This window comes from Chiloscyllium punctatum, chromosome 22, assembly GCF_047496795.1.
Source record: "Chiloscyllium punctatum isolate Juve2018m chromosome 22, sChiPun1.3, whole genome shotgun sequence".
Taxonomy (NCBI): domain Eukaryota; kingdom Metazoa; phylum Chordata; class Chondrichthyes; order Orectolobiformes; family Hemiscylliidae; genus Chiloscyllium; species Chiloscyllium punctatum.
In genome coordinates, this window is record NC_092760.1 from 40,139,642 (window position 1) to 40,156,619 (window position 16,978).

The 16,978-nt window shown below is 43.0% G+C and overlaps 1 long non-coding RNA gene across 2 annotated transcripts in view; it reads left to right on the top strand.

Annotated features, from left to right (window-relative positions):
* The window catches only part of LOC140493545 (uncharacterized), a 54,876-nt gene extending 38,897 nt beyond the window's left edge, over nucleotides 1–15,979 (top strand). For both annotated transcript variants that reach the window (XR_011963706.1, XR_011963705.1), the window contains 3 exons: nucleotides 15,303–15,372; nucleotides 15,489–15,589; nucleotides 15,770–15,979. This is a non-coding gene — a long non-coding RNA (uncharacterized lncRNA). The remainder of the gene's footprint in view (nucleotides 1–15,302; nucleotides 15,373–15,488; nucleotides 15,590–15,769) is intronic.
* The last annotated feature ends 999 nt before the right edge of the window (nucleotides 15,980–16,978 follow it).

A 16,978-nucleotide genomic window follows, 5' to 3' on the forward strand; every position in this document is an offset into this window, starting at 1 on the left:
CTCTACCGGATGGTCTGGCCCTAATTTTTAGACTATGCCCCCTAATTCTATCATCAGCAGAAACAGTTTATTGTTGTCTACCCTGTCTTTTCCAGTTAATACCTTGAGGTCTTTGATCAGATTACCCCTTAATCTTTTAAATTCTAGAGAAAACAGGCCTAAAATATAAAATATCTCCTCATAACTTAATCCCTGAAGTCCAGGTGTCATTCTTGTAAACCTACATTGCACTCCTTCCTAAGGCATGGTGCACAGAGCTGCTCTCAGTTCAGGCATTCCATACACTTAATTTTTTAACTTCTCTGACTCTGTCTCTCATATTAATATTAAGGGAGATAATATTAAGGTCCACGTGACCAGCATGACTCATAATGTAAAGTTGCTGTTAGGTTCATATAATAAAGCCTGGAACTGGGATTTTCACTTCTCACCTTGGCCAACCCATGATTTTCCTGTCCATTGAAACCAATGGAAGGAAGATTATGGATTGTAAAGCCAAGTCACGTCAAGTAAAGCTAAACTCTACTTCACAAATAAAGTTTAGATTTGCATTTGACACTGTACCATATTGTAGAGTTCTACTTGACTGGGACTGTAGGTTTCTAAACGACTTCCCTTTATCCCTGAAACACAATTAAAGAAAAAAAATTAAAATACCATCAATCCCTTAAGAACATGCTTCCATATAGATACGTATAGTTATTAGAACATTTCAAAACAAAACTGCACTAAAGTTATTACTCTAAATTTAAATATTGCTGAAAAGTTGAACATGTCCACATTTGGAATATTGCGTTCAATTTTGGGCAGTTTCTTTATGGAAAGATGTTAAAGTCTGAGATAGAGTGCAAAGAAAATTTATGTGAATGATACCAGATTTGAAGGGTTATAGATACAAGGGAAGATTAGAGAAATTAGGTTTATTCTCCTTGGAGGAGAGAAAATTAAGAGGTGATCTGATTAAGATGTTCAAAATTATGAACAATTTTGACAGGGTAAAGAAGGATATTCTGTTCCCACTAGTTAGTCAGTAGCTTGGGGCCACAATTTCAAGACTGTCAGCAAGAGAGTTCAGAGTGAGTCAAGGAGAAACCTTTTTACTCAGAGCTGGCAGGATTTGGAATGCACTGTCTGGTGAAGGCAGATTCCATAGGAGGTTTCAAAAGAGAGGTGGACATTTCTTTGAAAGTGATGAATTTGAAGGCCTACAGAGATAGGGCTAGAGAATAGGACTAGCTGGTAGCTCCTTCAGAAACTGGTACCAACATGATGAGCAGAATACTCTCCTTCTTCACTGTAAAATTCTATGATTCTGTTTTGTCAAAAGCTATTCATCTTTCATCAATCAGGGCAAGTGTGAAAATACCAAATTTCAAATGATCATGTCAATTTATAAGCAATGGAGAATAACCGGCTCTCTAATCTCCCAGCTGACTCATTAAAGGACAAAGGTCAAACATATTTCTTTTCTTTCAGAGAAAAAGTCCATACATATGAAAATAAGTCACGTTTAGCAAGTGTATATGAACCAAGCTACGAGTTTAACTAAAAATAAAAAGGCCTCAAGGAACTTAGCAAGTCTGGCAGCATTTGTAGAGAGAGAAACAGAGTTAATGTTTCAAGTCCAATAGCATGACTTAGAGGCATAGAGATTTACAGCACAGAAACAGACCCTACGGTCCAACCCGTCCATACCGACCAGTTATACTAACCTAATTTAGTCCCATTTGTCAGCACTTGGCCCATATCCCCTCTAAACCCTTCCCATTCATATACCCATCCAGATGCCTTTTAAATGTTGTAATTGTACCAACCTCTGCCACATGCTCTGGCAGCTCATTCCATACACGCACCACCCTCTGCATGAAAAAAGTTGCCCCTTAAGTCCTTTTTATATCTTTCCCGTCTCAGCCTGAACCTATGCCTTCTAGTTCTGGACTCACCCACTCCAGGGAAAATAACTTGTGTATTTACCCTATCCATGCTCCTCATGATTTTATAAACCTCTATAAGGTCACCCCTCAGCCTACGACACTCCAGGGAAAATGGCCCCAGCCTATTCAGCCTCTCCCTATAGGTTGAACCCTTCAACTCTGGCAACATCCTTGTAAATCTTTTCTGAACCCTTTCAAGTTTCATAACAACCTTACGATAGGAAGGAGACCAGAACTACACACAATATTCCATAAGTGGCCATTATATGAATCAATGCACTGTACAACCGCAACATGACCTCCCAGCTCCTGTACTCAATACTCTGACCAATAAAGGAATGCATACCAAACGCCTTCTTCACTATCCTATCTACCTGCAACTCTATTTTCAAGGAACTATAAACCTGCACTCCAAGGTCTCTTTGTTCAGCAACACTCCCTTACTATTAAGTTATAAGTCCTGCTAAGATTTGCTTTCCCAAAATGCAGCACCTCTCGTTTAGCTGAATTAAACTCCGTCTGCCACTTTCGGCCGATTGGCCCATTTGATCAAGATCCTGTTGTAATCTGAGGTAACCTTCTTCGCTGTCCACTATACCTCTAATTTTGGTGTCATCTGCAAACTGACTAACTACATCTCCTATGTTCACATCCAAATCATTTATATAAATGACAAAAAATTGTGGACACAGCGCCGACCCTTGTGGCACACCACTGGTCACAGGCCTCCAATCTGAAATGCAACCCTCCATCACCACCCTCCATCTTCTACCTTCGAGCCAATTCTGTATCAAAGTGGCTAGTTCTCCCAGGTATTCCATGAGATCTAACCTTGCTAACCAGTTGTTGTGGTTTTGTTCGCCAAGCTGGGAATTTGTGTTGCAAACGTTTCATCCCCTGTCTAGGTGACATCCTCAGTGCTTGGGAGCCTCCTGTGAAGCGCTTCTGTGATGTTTCCTCCGACATTTATAGTGGCTTATCTCTGCCGCTTCCGGTTGTCAGTTCCAGCTGTCCGCTGCAGTGGCCGGTATATTGGGTCCAGGTCGATGTGTTTGTTGATAGAATCTGTGGATGAGTGCCATCCACAGATTCTATCAACAAACACATCAACCTGGACCCAATATACCGGCCACTGCAGCGGACAGCTGGAACTGACAACCGGAAGCGGCAGAGACAAGCCACTATAAATGTCGGAGGAAACATCACAGAAGCGCTTCACAGGAGGCTCCCAAGCACTGAGGATGTCACCTAGACAGGGGACGAAACGTCTGCAACACAAATTCCCAGCTCGGCGAACAGAACCACAACAACAAGCACCCAAGCTACAAATCTTCTCCCAAACTTTGAATTTGCTAACCAGTCTCCCATAAGGAACCTTGTTGAATGCCTTACTGAAGTCCATATCGATCATGTCTCCCGCTCTGCCCTCATCAATTTACTTTGTTACTTATTCAAAAAACTCAATCAAGTTCTCTTCAGAACTTGACTGATTATCTTAAATTATTTGCTAGTATAACTGTTTGCATATTCAGAATTGGTAACAAAGTTGCTGTCTCCATGGCAGTTCCTCAGCTAATAAGAGGCAAATTACTAACCAATCAGCACTATTTTTTCCTGCAGAATAAATTATGATAATCTGAAATTTGACACTGAGTGCAAGACAAATAGCTTCACAACATGCCTCTCTTTTCAACAGTATTCAATTTCTGTACCACTCAATAAATATTTTAAGCTTTCAATACTAAAACACATTAATGATAATCCAAATAAACATCAGCATATTCCAGTTGAATAATCAGAACATTAGCACAGTGGTAATGTTACTGAACAAAGAATACAGAAATCTAGTTTAATGCTCTAGAACATAAATACAAATTCCACTATGGCAAAGAAATATATGGACGTTTTAAAAAAAGCTGGCATCACTAATGATGACCATGAAGACACGGGATTGTGAATATGGATATGAATGATTTTATTGTCATGAATATTTTACACTGAGAACATCAGTAACATACAGAGAAAAGATTTCCATTGTCACCATTTTGAATGGTTTAAGAATAAGAAATAAATAAAAGATATAGCTTAGGGAGAGTTCATCAGTCCTGAGTCAGCTCATCATCAATGACATTGCACTGTCATCCCTCCTCTACTGCCTCGCCACCATCAATACTGACATTGAAATCGCCACCCTTCAGGTGCCATCTTTCATTGCTGGGCCAATTCTCCTCCACCACCACCTTGCCACTGCCTGCACTATACCTCCCAACATCAGAGTCACATCTCTCACCACTGAACCCACCTTGATGTCACCGTGATGCCCTTCTGCGACCATGTCACCACTGCCAGCACAGAACCAACTGACAAAGTCACCTATCCTCAGGTGCCATCTTTAGCCCCTGGGCCGACATTGCCTCTACTGATAGAGCAGCCGCTGATTACAATACCATGTCCTGTGCTTGTCCTGGAGAAGTTATTAAGGGCTCATTCGAATCTGCTCTAGGCTCACTCGCTGTTGCCACCGCAAGGTCCGCAGTGGGATCCCTCACCACCATCGATAGCATCAAGTTCAGAACAAGAAGCAAGTAAAGCAAAGGAGAAGAAAAAGAATAGGAGGAAATAAAAAGAAAAGGAAGTGGTTGGAGTGGATGAGCCCTGGCAGGAGCCCTTGTCTGCTGCCAGCTTAATTGTTATTAAAACCCAACTGTTCCACTAATTTTCTTTAGGGAATAACTTTGCTGTCTTTATTTGGTTTGGCCCAAACGAGATTCCAAACCCATAGCAATATGCTCTACTTCTAAATTCTCACTGAAACCAGTGAAACTGATCAAACCACTTACCAAATCTAACTTATATAAAAAAGTAGAATAATAGTAAAACTGCAAGGATCATCTAAGTCCAAGAAGCTGCAAAAGGCTTAACAAGTTCACTCAGCCCAACAGTCATCCAGACTAATATCTTGAGACTTGTGCCAAAAATAATAGTGTAGTCCAACAGACCAGTCAAGTAACAGACTGATGTAGTTATACTCATTGAATAAAACTTTTCAGTAAAGTCCTAAATGCCTCCAACGCCAGCTCTGGTTATGTCCTGCACCACCATCATCATCCCTGGATATGTCCTGTAAATGTGACGACCAGTGGTATAGTCATTGAACTGATATTGTTCTGGCAGGTGGTAATGTTCAGTAGTGGCACTTGAATTCAATAAAAATCTGGAATTAAAAATCAAGTTGTTGGAACAAAATCCCATCTGGTTCACTAATCTCCTTTAGAGAAGGAAACTGCCATCCTTACCTGGTCTGCCTGACATGTGACTCCAGACCAACAGCAATGTATTGACTTTTACCTACCCTCTGAAATGGCCTAGCTAACCATCCAGTTGTATCAACTGTGAAAAAGTAACAAAGGAATGAAACTGGACAAACACCATTTGGCATCAACTAAGACACCAAAGACAATGGCAAAACCCTATTGACCTAAAAAGTCCTCCTTACTAATTTTTAGTGGCTGGTGCCAAAACGGGTAAGAGCTGTCTCAGAGATTAGCCAAGCAACAGCCTGATATATTCATACTCATCTTACACATGTTCCAGAGAGTGGCATCACTATACCTGGGACCTCCTGCACCACCAGTAGGACAGACACTGCAGAGATAGCAGCACAGTTAAGGATACAGTAGGTTCTGCAATAACATGTGTTTTCACGATGCGAATTGGCATTAACGTGATTGAAGAATTTAGATCTTGTAGAATTGTAGAATGTCAACTTTCCTAACCTTTATTGGCTATAATGCGATATCGGCCCCTTTATTTTAAGCAGCATGGCCATTGTGTGATTTTCTTATAACATGAGATCGCATAAGAACGGAACTATCATATTATATCAGATACAACTGTACTGTCAGGAGGGAGCTGCACTAGGAGTCCTCAAAATTAGCTCTAGACCCTGTGAATTCTCATGGCATCAGGTTAATAATGGGAAAGAAAACATTCTGCTGATTACCTTGCACTTCCCCCTTTAGTTGATGATCAATTTTCATCCATGTTGCCCAGCACTTGGAAGATTACTGAGCATGGCAAAAGTGAAGTATGTTGGGAACTTCAACGACAAAGAGCGTTTAGCAGCAGCACGACTGATCAAGCTGGTTGAGTCTTAAACGACATAGCCACTGGGTTTGTGACAGGTGGTGAGAGAACCAACAAGAAGGAAAAACTTGTTTTCATTCTTGCTAATCCACCTGCCACAGATGCATTGTAGAAGGATAGGTAGAAGACACCGTTGCAGAGTCCTCCTGGAGAGAAAGTCCCACCCTCATATGAAGAATATTTTTCATTGTCTTGTGTGGCACCATGCTAAGTGGGATACACTTAAAACAGATCCAGCAGCTCAAGATTGGGCACCTGTGAAGCGCTGACGGCCATAAGCAGCAACCAAATTGTACTTTAACATAATCTATAATCACATGGCATGGCACATTCCCCACTCCATCATTGCCATCAAGCCAAGGTATCAACCCTAGTTCAATGAAAAGTTGTGGGAGGGCATATCAGGAGCAGCTGTAGTTAAAAATGAAAGTGGGAAAACAGTAGACATTATAATATTCCTGAAGAAGGGCTTATGCCCGAAACGTCGATTCTCCTGTTCCTTTGATGCTGCCTGGCCTGCTGTGCTTTTCCAGCAACATATTTTTAGGCTCTGATCTCCAGCATCTGCAGACCTCACTTTCTCCCATTATAATATTTGTGTTGTAATTATTTGTACAAAATGTGGGTGTTTGTAAGCCCACTAGAGTTAGTTTTACACTTCACAGTGATAAGACTGACTCTCCCTCTATGCAAGAAATTAATAGTTATTGACCAGATTTCTGGAAGCTCTTATCAATTTGTCCAATAACACTGAACAAAATAGAAAAGTTAATTAAGGAAGACACAAAAGCATTTATCAGGAATATACTGAGGTGAAGTTGAAGAACGGGAAGACCCAATGAAGATGGGGCTACCTGTACCTATGAGGAACACTAGCACTCATGCAGAGGAAAAATACATCTGTCTCTGCACAACTCAAGTGACCATCGAGCAGGTCTGACAGCGATTGATCATACAATTCAGATCTACAGACCTCTACACCGCTGAAGAGAAAGGCCAACTCGAGGACACCTCTTCCTACTGCTCCCTCGACCATGACCCCACCCCCCATCACCAAACCATCATCTCCCAGACCATACAGAACCTCAAGACCTCAGGAGATCTCCCACCCACAGCTTCCAACCTCATAGTCCGGGAACCCCACACTGCCTGGTTCTACCTCCTTCCCAAGATCCATAAGCCTGACCACCCTGGCCGACCCATTGTCTCAGCATGCTCCTGCCCCACTGAACTCATCTCTACCTACCTTGACACTGTCCTATCCCCCCTAGTCCAGGAACTCCCCACATACGTTCGAGACACCACCCACGCCCTCCACCTCCTCCAAGACTTCTGTTTCCCCGGCCCCCAATGCCTTATCTTCACCATAGATATCCAATCCCTCTACACCTCCATTCGCTAGGACCAGGGCCTCCAAGCCCTCCGTTTTTTCCTCTCCAGACGTCCCCAACAGTACCCTTCCACTGACACTCTCATTCGTTTGGCCGAACTGGTCCTCACCCTTAACAATTTCTCCTTTGAATCCTCCCACTTCCTCCAGACCAAAGGCGTAGCCATGGGCACACGTATGGGCCCCAGCTATGCCTGTCTCTTTGTTGGCTATGTAGAACAGTTGATCTTCCGTAATTACACCGGCACCACTCCCCACCTCTTCCTCCGCTACATTGATGACTGCATTGGCGCCACCTCGTGCTCCCGCGAGGAGGTTGAGCAATTCATCAACTTCACCAACACACTCCACCCTGACCTTAAATTTACCTGGACTATCTCTGACACCTCGCTCCCCTTCCTGGACCTCTCCATCTCCATTAGTGACGACCGACTTGACACTGACATTTTTTACAAACCCACTGACTCCTATAGCTACCTGGATTACATTTCTTCCCACCCTATCTCTTGCAAAAATGCCACCCCGTATTCCCAATTTCTCCGCCTCCGCCGTATCTGCTCCCAGGAGGACCAGTTCCACCATAGGACACACCAGATGGCCTCCTTCTTTAGAGACCGCAATTTCCCTTCCCACGTGGTTAAAGATGCCCTCCAACGCATCTCGTCCACATCCCGCACCTCCGCCCTCAGACCCCACCCCTCCAACCGTAACAAGGACAGAACGCCCCTGGTGCTCACCTTCCACCCTACAAACCTTCGCATCAACCAAATCATCCACCGACATTTCCGCCACCTCCAAAAAGACCCCACCACCAGGGATATATTTCCCTCCCCACCCCTTTCCGCCTTCCGCAAAGACCATTCTCTCCGTGACTACCTGGTCAGGTCCACACCCCCCTAGGACCCACCCTCCCATTCTGGCACTTTCCCCTGCCACCGCAGGAACTGTAAAACCTGTGCCCACACCTCCTCCCTCACCTCTATCCAAGGCCCTAAAGGAGCCTTCCACATCCATCAAAGTTTCACCTGCACATCCACCAATATCATTTATTGTATCCGTTGCTCCCGATGTGGTCTCCTCTACATTGGGGAGACTGGGCGCCTCCTAGCAGAGCGCTTAAGGGAACATCTCCGAGACACCCGCACCAATCAACCAAACCGCCCCGAGGCCCAACATTTCAACTCCCCCTCCCACTCTGCCGAGGACATGGAGGTCCTGGGCCTCCTTCACCGCTGCTCCCTCACCACCAGACGCCTGGAGGAAGAACGCCTCATCTTCCGCCTCGGAACACTTCAACCCCAGGGCATCAATGTGGACTTCAACAGCTTCCTCATTTCCCCTTCCCCCACCTCATCCTAGTTTCAAACTTCCAGCTCAGTTACTGTCTCCTTGACTTGTCCGACCTGCCTATCTTCTTTTCCACCTATCCACTCCACCCTCTCCTCCTTGACCTATCACTTTCATCTCCTTCCCCACTCACCCATTGTACTCTATGCTACTCTCTCCCCACCCCCACCTTCCTCTAGCTTATCTCTCCATGCTTCAGGCTCACTGCCTTTATTCCTGATGAAGGGCTTTTGCCCGAAACGTCGATTTCGCTGCTCGTTGGATGCTGCCTGAACTGCTGTGCTCTTCCAGCACCACTAATCCCATACAATTCAGATGCCTAGATAGATCTTGTGGAACAATACATTATGTTCAAATAAATACTTTCAAATTATTTTAATGTGCTGTGCTCTAGTCAGCCAGTCAATCCATAGTGGACAGTAACTGAACAATGAAGATATTGGCTCTTCTGCTGATAAGGCAATTGAGGAAAATTGATGATAAGGCAAAAGATGTTGCAGAGCATCAGGACAACATGCTATATGCTCAAAGGTGTGCGCATTCATATACAAACAGTTCTAAAATGACTGATCCTTGCATTCAAGATTCAGCACTCGCCAGCTTTCACGGCCTCCCTTTTATTAACCTGACCACTTAACTGGTTACAGTAAGAATGGCTACATTAACTTGGGAGATGTGTTGACCTCAAGGATTGTGGTCACACTTATTAAACTGGAGAATGCAAAGTGAACTCCTGGTTTGCCATATCAGAAATTTAGTAGCATTACAAAAAAAAGTAATCTCTGGACGTCTGCATACTGTGTTGTTCTCAAATCCATTGTATGTACCCTACACTTTCAGCTGAGGTGAAGGTAGGTGGTTGATCTTGCAACCTCTCCCTCCCTCCCCTCAACACACACTCTCTTGGCTTGGGATGACCTTGGCCATGATGCACAAGTAGAGGGGTTTCCTTGGTTGTTGCAATTGATTGAAGTGTTGATGTGTTTCTGTGTGCTTCAGGCAGCTGCCTTTCCACCCTTTCAGGCAGACCGATACTTTCCACCTAACTCAAGTGTCCAAGAAGAGGTGCACACTTTAAAAAAACTGTTGTTTTGTGAATCTAACAGAGGTGGGTTATGATGTGTAGCTCCACACGTATATTTAATATTCACATAATGATCTGCACAAATAGTTGTCCACACAAGAAACAGAAAGTCATTACTGAGTGTACTGCCTAGGCCACCATGCAGTGTGAAAGATATGGGGGATCAAATATGTTGTTAAGTTGCAGAGAGAAGAAGAACTATACAAGGGATATGGTGGGGGCATTTAATTATGCTAATGTAAACTGAGAAGAATGTAAAAGGGGCAGAGAGGAGGAAAAGTTTATCATTCAGAAGAATTTTCTTGATCAGTATGTTTCTAAGCCATCAAGGAAGGAGGCGCTACTGATCTTAGAGCATGAGATGGACAACTAGAACAACTGTCAGTTGGGGAATATATAGGGAAGGTTATTATAGCATCTTAATAGTTCGACTAGAGATGGAAAATGAACAAGTTGAGAAACAGAGTAAAAATAATTGTTTGGGGGATAGCAACTTGAGTGTGGTGAGAACAAATCTGGCAAGTTGGAATCAAAGCTTTCGCAGGCATAACTTTTGTAGCAGTTGTCTTCAAATAAGCGACTGTTTGGGTGGCACAGTGGCTAGCACTGCTGCCTCACAGCGCCAGAGACCCGGGTTCAATTCCCGCCTCAGGCGACTGACTGTGTGGAGTTTGCACATTCTCCACATGTCTGTGTGGGTTTCCTCCCACAGTCCAAAAATGTGCAGGTGAAGTGAATTGGCTGTGCTAAAATGCCCGTAGTGTTAGGTGAAGAGGTAAATGTAGGGGAATGGGTCTGGGTGGGTGACGGGTCGGTGTGGACTTGTTGGGCCGAAGGGCCTGTTTCCACACTGTAAGTAATTTAATCTACATTTGACTTGATAAGAGGATTAACAGGACATTAATCACGGGCGGCACGGTGGTGCAGTGGTTAGCACTGCTGCCTCACAGCACCAGAGACCTGGGTTCAATTCCCGCCTTGGGCAACTGTCTGTGTGGAGTTTGCACATTCTCCCCGTGTCTGCGTGGGTGTGCTCCGGTTTCCTCCCAAAGTCCAAAGATGTGCAGGTTAGGTGAATTGGCCATGCTAAATTGCCCGTAGTGTTAGGTGAAGGGGTAAATGTAGGGGAATGGGTCTGGGTGGGTTGCTCTTCGGAGGGTCGGTATGGACTTGTTGGGCCGAAGGACCTGTTTCCACACTGTAAGTAATCTAATCTAAGTAGAGTACATCCTTACAGGAGGAAAGATAGGACAAACAAGTCCAGAGCTCCCTAGACGATGAAAATAGTAAGCTTAATATGAAGCATAGGAACGAAATGATTGTCGTTGGTAAGGCTAGTATTTGTTGTTCATCCCTAAAAAGATGGCACTGAGTTGCCTTCAATCAGCACAGTACATTTAGAGTAGATAGTGTTGTTAGCTAGGTAATTCCAGGATTGGATAAAGTGACAGTGAAGGAAGTGGCTTGGAGAGAAACTTGTCGATGGTGTTTGCCACCCACCTGCTACGATTGTACTTCTAGGCAATAGAAGTTGCAGGTTTGGAAAATGTTGAAGGAGGTTTAGTGCATTGTTACAATATATTTATTATATGGTACACGTTGCAGGCACTTTGTATCAGTGGTGGAGGGAGAGAATGTTTAAGGTGGTTAATGGTGAGCTGATCAAATTGTCTTCTTTATCCTGATAATATCTTTCCACACATTTATATGATATGGCCTTCATTACCTGCATCAGCATTTATTACCCTTCTCTAAATGCCCTTGAGAAGGTGGAAATGAGCTACATTCTTGAAACTTACAGTCCTTTTGGTACAGACACACAATGCTGTAAAGGGGAGTCCCTTCCACTGAAGGTACAGCAATATGTTTCCATAGTGAGTATCTCAAAGGGAACTTGCAGGTTCTTTAGATGGTAATGGGTTTGGGTCTGGAAAGTTCCACCTAAGGAATCTTGATGAATTACTGCAGTATATCTTGTAGATCATATACTGCTACTGTGCACTGGTGGTGAGGGAGTGAATGTTTCTGGATGTGGTACCAATTATGTGAGCTGCTCTGTCCGCGATGCTGTCAAGCTTCTTTAGTATTATTGTAACTCATCTAGGCAAATGTTGAATGTTGCATCCCACTGCTGATTTGTGTCTTGTCGATAGTGGACAGGTTTGGGAAATCAGGAGGTGAATTACTTGCTGCAGAATTCCTGGCCTCTGACCTGCTCTTGCAGCAACAGTACTTATATGGAAGCCTTGTTCCGTTTCTTGTCAATAGTAACACTCAAGCTGTTGATAGGGGTATAATTTAATGTATTTGAACATTATGGGCAATGGTTAGATTTTCTCTTATTGAAGATGGTTATTGTTTGGTACTTATTTGCATTGATGTTGCTTGTTGTTTGTCAGCCCAAATCTGGATACAATCCTTGTCTTGCTACATCTGGACATGAATTTATTCCATATTTAAGGAGTTAAAAATGGTGCTAAATATTGTGCAAGACCAGCAAACATCCATGTTTTTGGTCTTATGTCAGAGAGATAGTCATTGATGATGAAGCTGAAAAGACTGGGCTCTGCGACAGCCCGAAGGATCAGTGGTCTCAATTGTCACAGCCCCCATTTGCTTCTCATGTGTCTGTGTTGTGTTCACTGGACTATGATTCCAGACCTACTTATGAATACCACCACTAATCTGAGAGTATCTGCCCTGTGAAAGTTGTGTGGGAATGATGTGTGATGTGTCGTCTGTAGTTCCCTGCTCCTCCTCAGAAGTGGATGGCTGACCAACAGTCTGTGTAGCCATCTTCTCACCTTTGACCTGAGTGAGAAAGAAGAGTAATTAGAAGATGACAAGTGTGTCATCCTGTCCTTCAGTGCACTCCTAGCTTGCAGCTCAACCTGACAGATGGTAGAAAATTGAGTATTATCCCTCATACTTGCCAGGGCAGTGGTTAGCTCAGTTGGCTTGAGAGCAGGTTTACAATGCAGAGTAACACCAGAATTACCATGAAGGATTCTCCTTCTCAACCTTTCCGCTGACCTGAGGCATGGCCATCAGCAGTCATCTCTCTCTCTCTCTCTCTAATGAGAGCAGCCCTAGTTCAGTTAAGAGTATGGAAAAATGACGACTTTCGGGACCAAAGGGAAGAAGTGGAGATGTAGGACTGGTTGAGCTGCCCTTGAAGAGAGCTGGCATGGACATAATGAGTTGAATGGTTTCCTTTGATGCTGTAACCATGAGCCAAATGGCCCATTGAGTCTGCCCGACCACTTGATCATTCCTGATATGTTTCTCAACTCCATTTTCATGCCTTTAACCGTTGATCTCCTTAATAATCAAGGACCTCTGTCTCTGTCTTAAATAGACTTAATGTTTTCGCCTCCACAGCCTTCTGAGGCAATGAGTTCCACAGATTCACTACCCTCTGACTGAAGAAATTCCTCATCTCAATTCTAAAATGTTGTCTCTTTACTCTAAAGCTTTGCCTTCAGGTCCTAGTCTCTTCTACTAGTAGAAACATTGTCTCCATGGGCACTCTATCTAGGCCTCACAGTACTCTACGTTTTAATTACAGCACCCTAAATTCCACTGAGCACAGACCAGAGTCCTCAAATGCTCAGATGAAAAGCCCTTCAGTCCTGGAATCATTCTTGTGAACCTTCTGTGGACTCCTCCAAGGTCAGCATATCCTTCCTTAATACAGGGCCCAAAACTGCTCACAATATTCCAAATGTGGTCTGGCCAGAGCCTTATACAGCCTCATCAGTACATGCCTGCTCATGTATTCTAATCCTCTCAAAATGAATGCCACCATTGCAATTGCCTTCCTAAATGCTAACTAAACCTATATTTAACCTTAAGAGAATCCCAAAAGAGGACTCCCACGTTCCTTTGTGCTTCAGATTTCAAAAGCCTTTCCCCATTTATAAAATAGTCTACACCTCTGTTGTTCTTACCGAAGTGCATAACCTTACATTTCCCACACTAGATTCCATCTGCCACTTCTTTGCCTACTCTCCCAGCCTGGCCAGGTCCTTCTGGAGCCTTCCTATGTGTTCAACACAACCTATCTCTCCACTTATCTTTGTTATCTGCAAACTTAGCCACAATTCCCTCAGTTCTTTTGTCCAGATCGTTAACGTATAACGTAAATGGCCCCAATACTGATCCCTGCAGACCTCCACTAATGACTGGCTCCCATCCTGAAAAATACTCTTGAACCATTCTCTCTGCCTTCTGCCAGTTAGCCAATCCTCTCTCTAAGCCAGTACCTTACCCCTAACACCATGGGTTCTTATCCTATTTAGCAGTACCCTGGATAGCACCTTGTCAAAGGCTTTCTGGAAATCCAAATAGATCACATCCAATGCCTCTTGTTTGTCTAATCATTCTATGATTCTATGATAATTGAAATAATATGCAACATGGTTTGGTATTTGGCTAGGAGTTAGGGATAAAGGATATTTGCTCTATTTGGCAAGCTGTGACAACTGATATTCATCTGTAAATCTGTACTGGGGCATTAGACTGTCATATATAGATTAATGACTTAGATACATAATTAGATTTGTTTATCCATGTTTGTTGGAAGGTCAATTGTATCATTGGGACCATCGAATTGACTGGACAATATTATGGCAGATGCAGTTGAAATATGAAACTGTAAAGTCATCCACTGTGGAACCAAGGAAAATGTATTAGAATATTTTCTAAATATTGAAACCTTTACAGAAATAAAGAGCAATGGAGGGAAAGGAATTAAGAATCCATGCATGCAGGTACAAAAAGTAATAGTTCAGAGAGATGGATGGGTTCAAAGCTTATCCTATCTTTGGATCAAAATCCAGACTCAGCTGTTTGGTTATTCTCAACTGTGGAGAGAAATGATCATTTAGAATGATTAAGGTTTCTTAGAAAGGACATCAGGATTTATACCAACTGATAGACAGATTTAACTCCGATTACAAGCAGTGAATCAGTTGCTTACCAGATTTCCGGGACTGTGGATGCCGAAGGCATGGACCACCATTGCATTCTTCTAAATGTTTTATGTTAGGACCAACAATCAGTATTTTATTTATATTAGATAATCCCAATACCTAAAATATTGTAGAGAACAAAATGTGTTAATCACTGCGAAAGAAGGCCTCTTCAGAGAAATTCTGAACTGAAATATACAAACTACAAATAGAGAGAAAAAAATTTGCATTTCTTTCAATTTTGACCAAACATATTTTGAGACTGTATATAGTGAACAGTGATCCAAGATAACTGAATTAGTTACAAAAATAAATTTACTGCTGGTGATTCATTCCTGTTTGTCTACAGGTGGACAGGTTGGTTCACTGAATGAGTTGTAGAAGGTCACTTAAATGTATCTGTTCATGAGTTTTCCTTGATTCACAAGTTCCTGCAATTCTTATTTTACTAGCAACAATGAAGTTCCAACACACACAGCAGTGGAGTGGCTTCATGGGGTAGGTTAAAAGATGGGAGAACAATGTTTTTAAAGTTGTCAAATTGACTACCGCCAACGCAGGCAGTATGTGTATCTTTGATGGGTGAGTAACAAAGAAAATTTATGTGTTTGCAGAGAGAGCTTACAGTTAGAGAAAAAGCTCAAGTATTGGAGGTGGCATCATTCATTCTCATGTCAATGGAAGAAAAGACTTCACAGTTAATAAAGTATGGAGGGTGAGCAGACAATTGCTGATGATGAGACAAGTATGATGTATGAGAAAGTGAGTGGCCCTTTGGATGGGCAAAATAGATCCTCTGATGAGCACAAAGTATAATCTACTATTGGTTATGTACAGGTGCAGATAATAGGTAATCAGAGGGATGTGCCCCTCATCACTCTTTTCTCTTTTGCAGGTTTCCAGCATCTGCAGTCCTCATTTTTGCCTAGTTGATTTTAACTTTACTGCGAATCGTCTTGCAAGGAAGCCTTGAAGGACTTTTTCCTGAAACGTCGATTTTCCTGCTCCTCGGATGCTGCCTTCCAGCACCACTCTAATTTAGACTGTGAGAGTAACAAAACCATCTTTGCTTTGGGACAAACAGTAAAAACAAATCAGAATAGCATACCACTGTGCAAGAAATAGATGCTAATGAAAAACCAAGTGTATTTTTTTCTGACAGATGTCACAGCTTCTCAGTGACTTCTGGTATGCTGATGCTTCTGATAATAGCAAGAACTTGTTTTAAATTAGATACCAGGGTCGGTGGGTCATTCTTTCTGATATTGTAGAGTGGCTTAAGCTTCCCCTTTTCAACACTCTACTGTCCAACTGCAAGGTGCAGGATGTATTTCAATAACAATCAATTACAGCTGCGTGCCACATAGCACTGTAACAGACATGAGTTTGTAGAAATTCTGCATATCATTTCTAATCAACATCATTCCTCACTGAATAGAGAAGTTTGTCTTGTCTTTTTTCAGCAGCAGATAAGTATGATCTATCCTTTTTTGTAGCTCCACTCCCTTTTTAGGTCAGGCTCAATGCAGCAGAACATGAGTGTGTCATACATGAAAGCGACCAGACAGAGGAGGCCAGGTTTCACTTACACTTGATCTCTGATCACAGAATCATTGGTTCCCTGGTTGAAGGAGACCATTTGGTCTATCAAGTCCAACTGATTCTCTGAACAGCATTCCACCCAGACCCATCTCCCTACCCTACCCCTGCAACCCTATATTTCCCATGACTAATCCACCTAGCCTGCACATCCCTGGGTTTAGGCAAATTGGCGTTACCAATACACCTAACCTGCGTATCTTTGTGTCCAGAGGGAGGAAACTCATGCAGACATGGGGAGAATGTGTAAACTCTCTACAAACAGTCGTCAGGGCCTGCAATTGACCCTGGATCCCTGGCGCTGTGAGGCAGCAGTGCTAACCACTGATAGAGTTCTCAAGAAAGAAGCTCTTGCCATTGCTGATGATTTGATGGAGGATCTAGTGCTGGATCCAGCCATGCTCTTTGAGCACACTCCAGAAATCAATAATTCTTGGACAGCTTCTGTCCATGCAGTATCTGTTATCTGTTCTGACCAGCATCAGACCTGCACTGACTACACTGA